General features: G+C 49.3%; 1 long non-coding RNA gene across 1 annotated transcript in view; it reads left to right on the forward strand.

Annotated features, from left to right (window-relative positions):
* Window positions 1–7,431, forward strand: part of LOC119089205 — a 54,428-nt gene extending 46,997 nt beyond the window's left edge. Inside the window, exons 2-3 of the long non-coding RNA XR_005093069.1 lie at window positions 816–905; window positions 7,214–7,431. This is a non-coding gene — a long non-coding RNA (uncharacterized LOC119089205). The remainder of the gene's footprint in view (window positions 1–815; window positions 906–7,213) is intronic.
* Window positions 7,432–7,685: the final 254 nt, after the last annotated feature.

Raw genomic sequence — 7,685 nt, forward strand, 5'->3', positions numbered from 1 at the left:
TTTGATTTCTGTTGATGTGGTAAAACATCATGCCAAAAGCTACATGGGGGAGGAAGGGGTTAATTTCGGCTCATATTTCCAGGTTCTCACATGGGGAAGTCAAGGCAGCAGGACCTAAAAACAGACATACACGGTCTGAAGCAGAGAGAAATGAATGTGTTCGTCTGTTTGCTTTGTGCTGCTCAGGTTCCCCACTCTGATATAGCCTAGGGGACGGTGCTGCCCACAGTGGGCAGAGTCTTCCCACATCACTTAACTTTAGACAACTGCGCAGGCATGTCCACAGGCCAACCCAGTGCAGACAGCTCCTCACCGAAACAAGTAAAGCCAACCAGCACACCATGTCAGGATGTTTCTGCGATGTGTTCCATTCCATCTCCTTCGCTCTTTGGAAGACTTCCCAGAGCATAAGCGACCACACAGTGCACCTCTGGTGTCCTTTAAATTTTACCTGATTCCTCTCCATGTCCCATGCAGTTTGGAGCAGTACCCAAAGACTAGCTTGTGGAACCCCCATCTTTTCCTGTAAGAAGATGGAATTGAGAAAGAAAGTAAAACGGGGGAGCCACAGCGGGCTCACACTTCCTAGGCCTCTCAATCCCAAGGTGCTCAGATCTTGGCGCTCAGAAAGCCTGCAAAGGAAAAATGGGATGTTTGAGCCAGTGGGAGGGGCCAAGGGTCGGCGACAGGAATATCAACGGTGCTCACGTTTCAGGGGAAGGGACAGCAGAAGGTCTGTCAGCTGTGGAAGGACATCCCCTGACACCTTTCTGCATGCGGACGTGCGCTCATTCATGGGTCTTCGCTTCCTTTAGATGGCGTTTCCTGAGAGGCTCGGAGCTCCCCGTTGGCTGTAAATGTCCACGTAATGAAGTCCAAGGCACCGACATCTCCCTTAACAGCGAGTAAGTGTGCCAGCTCAGTTAGGAACTTGACTACGTGAGTGCAACTTCTTAAGACAGTGCAGGCTTACCCAGACCAAAATATGCTGGTATTTTAGGAATTCAGTTTGACTTTGCCACCTTTGGGGTTTTTTTTGGGGGGGGGGTGTTTGTTTTTGTTTTTCTAGTTCTGTAGACCAGGCTGGCCTTAAACTCACAGAGATCTGCCTGCCTCTACCTCCCAAGTGCTGGGACTAAAGGTGTGCACCACCACCTGGCTGCAGGTTCTGGTTTTTAATTCATCTTTTTGTTGTTGAAGAAGAAATTCAGTAAAATTTAATAAAAAACTTTTTTCTTTTCCGTTTTGAAATCATCCACTCGAGAGTGTGTGTGTGTGTGTGTGTGTGTGTGTGTGTGTGTGTGTGTGTGTGTGTTTCTCGATTTCTCGTCTTGCCACTCGGGTCAGAGTACCCACAGTCCACTGAGGATGACGAACTACTGAAGTGACTGCAGGCCTTCTCTGCCGTTCGGATTTTATTGCTGGATCCTCCCCCGCTCAGGCTTCAGTTCCACCTGGTTCCACTTGGTTCTCCACAAGATGTTGCTGCTCTGGCGTCAGTCAACAACGAAATCTGTTTGTCATGAACTGTCTGCCCTCCACCTGACTTCAAACCCTAGGGAAGGGAATGCTCTGGTGACGTTGTCAGTAACTAGTCAGCAAGTGTCTCAGCCCCCGAGAACTCCCGTTCCACATGTCTGCTTCTGCTGCCCTCTGCCCTCTCAACCGTGGGTGCTGTCCTGCCTGTCTTTTTTTCTTAAGAAATTTTTTTATTCATTTTACATACCAACCACAGATTCCTCTCTCATTCCTCTCCCCGTTCCTCCCATCCCCCCCCCACTCACCCCCTATCCTTTCTTCCCATGGGGAGTCAGCAAAGCCTGGTGCATTCAGCTGAGGCAGATCCAAGCCCCTCCCCACTGCATCAAGGCTCCTCAAGGTGTCCCACCATAGGTAATGGGTTCCAAAAAGCCAGCTCATGCACCAGGGATAGATCCTGATCCCACTGCCTGGGGCTCTTCAAACAGACCCAGCCACACAACTGTCTCCCGCATGCAGAGGGCCTAGTGTGGTCCCATGCAGGTTCCACAGCTGTCAGTCTAAAGTTCGTGAGTTCCTATGAGCTTGGTTCAGTTGTCTCTGTAGATTTCCCCATCATGATCTTGACCCTCCTTGGTCCTGCCTGGTCTTATGTCCACTTGACACAAGCTGGAGTCATTGGCAAAGAGGGAACCCTAGCTATGACAGGTTTGTACCAGGCCAGTGGGGTGTTGCTGTGACAGACCTGACCATGTTGTTTTGGGGAGGACTGTGGAAGGACTTGGGGCAAGAAAGGCATTGACTGTTGAGACTTCAATGGGCTGATTTGTAGGAGCTTGGAAAAATAAGAAGGTTGAGAACGGTGCAGACTATGGAGACCTGGCTCGTGAAGTTTCCGAGGGAAGCAAAGACTACCAGACCATTTGTGTGAATAATCTATAGTGTTTGGTCAGCTGGGGCTGAAGAATCAGCTGTGACTAAGAAGAGGTCAGCAATCACTGAGGTGAAATCTTCTGGAATGTTTCCTGAGAGTCCACACACAGAAGCTGCGTTCTCTACAGCTTAGCCAGCTGGATGTGGCTCTTCTCTGAGATCTATAGCTTGACTGTGTTGGCCAAGGTTGTACCTTGCGCTGGCAGCTGAACTTGGTAGTGTAAGAGTCACCCAGGTGGTGCTGGTTTTGAAGGTGTGACGGGGTCATGGAGAGCAGCTGAGGCTTGGCACTGTGTGGCAGGGTTGGTGTCCCGGAAGAGAGCCCAGGAGAGGCTATTGGTGAAAGTGCAGCCCAGTTGCAGCAGAGGACACCAGCATTTTGGAGATGCCAGGACCATGGGGTGACCACCGAGAACAGCATTGGTGGAGTCAGCTGGAGCCTATGAGACAAGCTGTGTGTGCTGCAGAGGGCGGAGCTGGAGAAGTGACCCAGGCCCATAGGAGGAGCCCAGAAGATCTTGAATGAATCCCTGACATTGAACATTGAGTTTTTTACGCTTTTGGAGTTGGGTTTTTCTTTGTTCAGATTGTGACTGTGCCCTGGTTCTTCCTTCTTGAAACGAGAACGTAATTTATTTTTTATTTTACAGGAGCCCACAATTGGGAGGTTGAATTTTTAAAGAGATTTTTTTAGCTTTTAAAAGAGATGATGGATTTTAAAAATGACTGAATTTTTTTTAACATGTTTCAATTTGTAAAGACTGGGATTTTTTTTAAGTTTGTAAAAATGTTTTATGTTGGGATGTTGATGTTAGCGGCTCATCTTGGGGATGAATGAGAAAGGGAGAAGGAGAAGATTGGGGCTTCACAGTGCTTGTGTGTCGAGCTGACAAGGGGCTGGTCGTCCTGTCTAGTTTTATGTCCACCTGACATACGCTGGAGTCATTTGAGCATAAGGAACCTCAGTTGAGAAAAGCCACCATAAGATCCGGCTGTAAGGCATTTTCTTAATTAGTGATTGATGGGGGAGGGCCCAGCCCATGGTGGGTGGAGCCATCCCTGGGCTGGTGGTCCTGGGTTCCATAAGAAAGCAGACTGAACAAGCCATGGGGAGCAAGCCAGTAAGCAGCATTCCTGCCTCAGCTCCTGCCTCCAGGATCCCGCCCTGACTTCCCTCAGTGATGAACTGTTACCTGGAATTATAAGCTGAAATGAACTCTTTCCGCCCCGAGTGCTTTGGTCATAGCAATGGTAACCCTAACTGAGACGGATGCTGAGCTCACAGAGGAGCTGCTGTCCGGTGTACTGTTTGTGCGTCACCGGGTCCTGCTCCTGATGTGTTTGTCATTTCTGGAGAGAGACCTAGCAGGGATTCAGAGGCCAACACGAGAAAGGTGGTCAGGGCTGGAGAGGGAAGGCAGCCCTGCAGCTTAGCCAGCTGGATGTGGCTCTTCTCTGAGATCTGTAGCTTAGCTGTGTGACCAGCCTTCAGGTTCCTGCCTGTAAAATGGTGGGCATTCCTGCTTCTGTGGGTCGTGTGTCCAGTCATCAGACTTGTGCGTTGTGTCCTCATCCCCCAAACACTCCCAGGCAGCAGTTCTTGGGAAATAGGACTTTCAGGAGGCAGTTAAGGCTGAGGGGGCCCTAATCCACAGCAATGGAGTTTTAGACTCTTAAGAGCTGGTTCTTGGCCGGGCGGTGGTGGCGCACGCCTTTAATCCCAGCACTCGGGAGGCAGAGGCATGCGGATCTCTGTGAGTTCGAGGCCAGCCTGGGCTACCAAGTGAGTTCCAGGAAAGGCGCAAAGCTACACAAGAGAAACCCTGTCTCGGGGGAAAAAAAAAAGAGCTGGTTCTCAACCTTCCCAATGCTGTGACCCTTTAATATCGTTCCTCATGTTGTTATGACCCCCCAACCATAAAGTTATTTTCACCGGGAGGCAGAGGCAGGCCGATCTCTGTGAGTTCAAGGCCAGCCTGGTCTACAGAGAGAGTTCCAGGACAGGCACCAAAACACCACAGAGAAACTCTGTCTTTAAAAACCAAAAAAAAAAAAAAAAAGGGTTGGGGATTTAGCTCAGTGGCAGGCCCTGGTTTTTTTGTTTGTTTGTTTTGTTTTTTTGAGACAGGTTTTTCTGTGTAGTCCTGGCTGTCCTGAAACTCACTCTGTAGACCAGGCTGGCCTTGAACTCACAGAGATCTGCCTGCCTCTGCCTCCCAAGTGCTGGGATTGAAGATGTGCCTGGCTAAAACCCACAATTCTTACTACTTTGTTAAAATTTAAACCTTTGTTAAATGCATAAACTTTGGATTATAAATATTCATGTTTTTTATATTGAGACTGAAATTGAAACATCTTGAGAATGGACCTCTATTTCATGGAAGATAGCAATGACAAGCATCGCCCATTAGCAGACCTTGGGTTATTATGAAATTCATTTTGACCTCATGATCTTCTGAGGCTTGAGTATTAAGGACGATGAAGGACCACTTCTGTAGAGTGACTTTTACTTGTCTGGTTTTATAGTATCTGAATCATGGGGTGTGCTAGGAACTGTGTGAGGATCTCGGCTTGACTCTCTACACACTTTGAAGTGCTGTCTCCTCTGAGAATGGTTTCACCACCATTGTGTTTAGGATCTTAGTTTTCACAGTCACTCCAGGGACAAGAGCACAGGAATCTGTAACCCAGGATGGAACCCGGAGGGTCCAGTCCCAGCCTGTGAGTCCAGTGGGACCAGGACAGGTATGAATACAGTCCATCGCAAAGGCATGTACGTGCTTAAAGCATTAGGAAGTTTCTTTATGACTATTTTTGTAATTTCAGTGTTCTCAAACATGAAGTCTGTAGATCACAATGTCACAAAAATAATCTCTTTTTCTCTTCTCCCCCCACCCCCAGCCGAGGACCGAACCCAGGGCCTTGTGCTTGTTAGGCAGGCACTCTACCACTGAGCCAAATCCCCAAACCCAAAAATAATCTCTAGATTATTGGACACCTAGACTTAATAGTGGTCCAGAGAAGACACAAGGTTGGACTTCAGTGCTTGTCGGCCCTGTGTTCATCCCTCAAGAAGCTTGCTGAGCTTCACAATCTTACCTCAGTCCTAGCTTCCTCTCCCAGGTGGTGTCTGCTCCGCCCTGCCTTCGACAAGATCTCTGCCTCCTTCATTTTACTGCAGTCCTCTTTCCCCCTGAGGCCTCCTCTTCCTGCCCTCTGAACCCCACCTTCTTTTAGGTTCGGAATGCCCACTTGCCCGTCTGTGTTCACAGTTGAGTTCAGTTTCTCTCTCCTAAGGACCCTGTGATGGTGGTGACCTGGGTTGAAAGTCCCCTCCCTGGCTCACCGTATTGAACTAGAATCCCTGAACAACTTACTGTCCCAACAGCAGCCTCAGGCAAGCTGTTGGAGGTCTGGGCCTTTGGGAACGTAGATGGCTTCCTGCCTTGACCCAGGGTTGTGTGAGGATCTGCTAGCAGTATTGCAGAAGTAAAGATGTCCATCCAAATGAAAACAAGAGGTTTCTTTAGAGCTTGCCATGACTGGAGTGTCAGATATCATGGCTTGAGACTGGCAGAGACTCAAGGCAGGCAGAGGAGTGGGGGAAGTCGGGGTAGAGCTGTTGGCGAGGGGTGTTGGGGGTGGGTCAGTGCCAATGCGGCTCTCATGCAGTTGGCAGGGAGCCCGTTGGCCCTGGCTGGCCTGGGGATGGGAGCTGTGGGCTGTGACGTCCGGGCAGCTCCGGGTGCATTGTTGTAGAAGTTGTCCTTGAGAGCATGGCTTCCGGGTGGGTTGCTGTGGCCAGGACACTGGTCACCTACACACATGGCCACAGATTTATGTAAAAGTTCGTTTGAATGTATGGTCTGGCCGTTGTTGCCTGTATGTGGTTTCTCCATGTGATTTTAGGCTCACGTCCATGTGGCTAAGCTGTTTGATATTTCACAGTGTTTTACCTGATCTAAGCAGACATGCCCAGAAATGGCCTTGAGAAAGCAGCAGCTGTCCCCATTTAGAGATTTCCCCTCAGGCAGCTGCCCGGAAGGTGGGAGGCGGGGCTGGCCGCACAGTGCTGCTGTCCCCACCCGACTGGTGGCCCTGAGCAGGTGGGGGAGGGAAGGCTGGCCAGGATTAGCACTCCGGGAACTCGTTGCTCACTGTCCATTTTTATATTCACAGTCACAGAATTGGGAAAGCATTTTTTTTCTCATCACTCCTCGACCCCCCAGACAGAGTTTCTCTGTGCAACCGCCCTGGCTGTTGTAGAACTCACTCTGTAGACCAGGCTGGCCTTGAATCCACAGATACCTGTCTGCCTCTGCCTCCCTAAAGCTGGGATTAAAGGCATTCTCCTCATAAACTGTTCTTTGAAAACTTCTGTGGCTAAGACATGGTAATTTTCCTTGACACCTAGCTCTAGGCCTATAACTCCAGCTCCAGGGGATCTGACGCCCTGTCCTGGTGCATGCATGTGTGCACACATACACACAAAATTTAAAAAAAAATTCAATAAATAAACCTTGAAAATACTTGTGTGTAGGAAAGCCCATGAGCAGTCCCCTGGGCTCCTAGGTCTTCTCCTTCACACTCCTCCTGAGTCATGTCCTTGTCGTCTGAGCTTGGGCTTTAGACCTCACCTGCCTGCACTGAACAGCCCCCGTTTCCACCTCTCGTGGCTGAGAGACAGTCTTGTGCTGACAGTATTTGGTGGGGTCCTCAGCTGAGCCTGGGGTGTTGGGATCGATGTTTCTGGATAGTTATCAAAGAGGTTTTAACCACTTCTCCTTCGTCTTTGCCACAGGAAAAGCGAGCCGATTCAACCCCCGATGGGACTCATTAGATCTTAACCCCAGCCTCTGAAGAGTTCTAAAGCATCCTTGACGTGGCTTCTGCAGATGTTGGGTAGATTTTGCTCCTTGCCACAGAGTCCTGCTCCCCGCTTTCTCCCCATGTACACACATGATTTTATTTGTACTGAAATGTGATTTTATTTGTATGTTAATAAATAAAGTTGCTTGGGGGTCAGAGCTAATAGCAAGCCATCGCAGAAGCTGGGCGGTGGTGGTGTATGCCTTTAATCCCAGCACTTGGTAGAAGAGCTAGGTAGATCTCTGTGTGGTCAAGGATACAGCCAGCATGGAGACACATGCCTTTAAATCTCAATACCATAGAAGACCTGGAGGGCTGTACAAACAGGCAGTGATGAGGCAGTCATGTGGTTGGGTTTACAACCAATGAGAAGGCAGAACAGAAAGACTATATAAAGACAAACA

The sequence above is a fragment of the Peromyscus leucopus genome, chromosome 17 (genome assembly GCF_004664715.2).
Source record: "Peromyscus leucopus breed LL Stock chromosome 17, UCI_PerLeu_2.1, whole genome shotgun sequence".
Lineage (NCBI taxonomy): Eukaryota > Metazoa > Chordata > Mammalia > Rodentia > Cricetidae > Peromyscus > Peromyscus leucopus.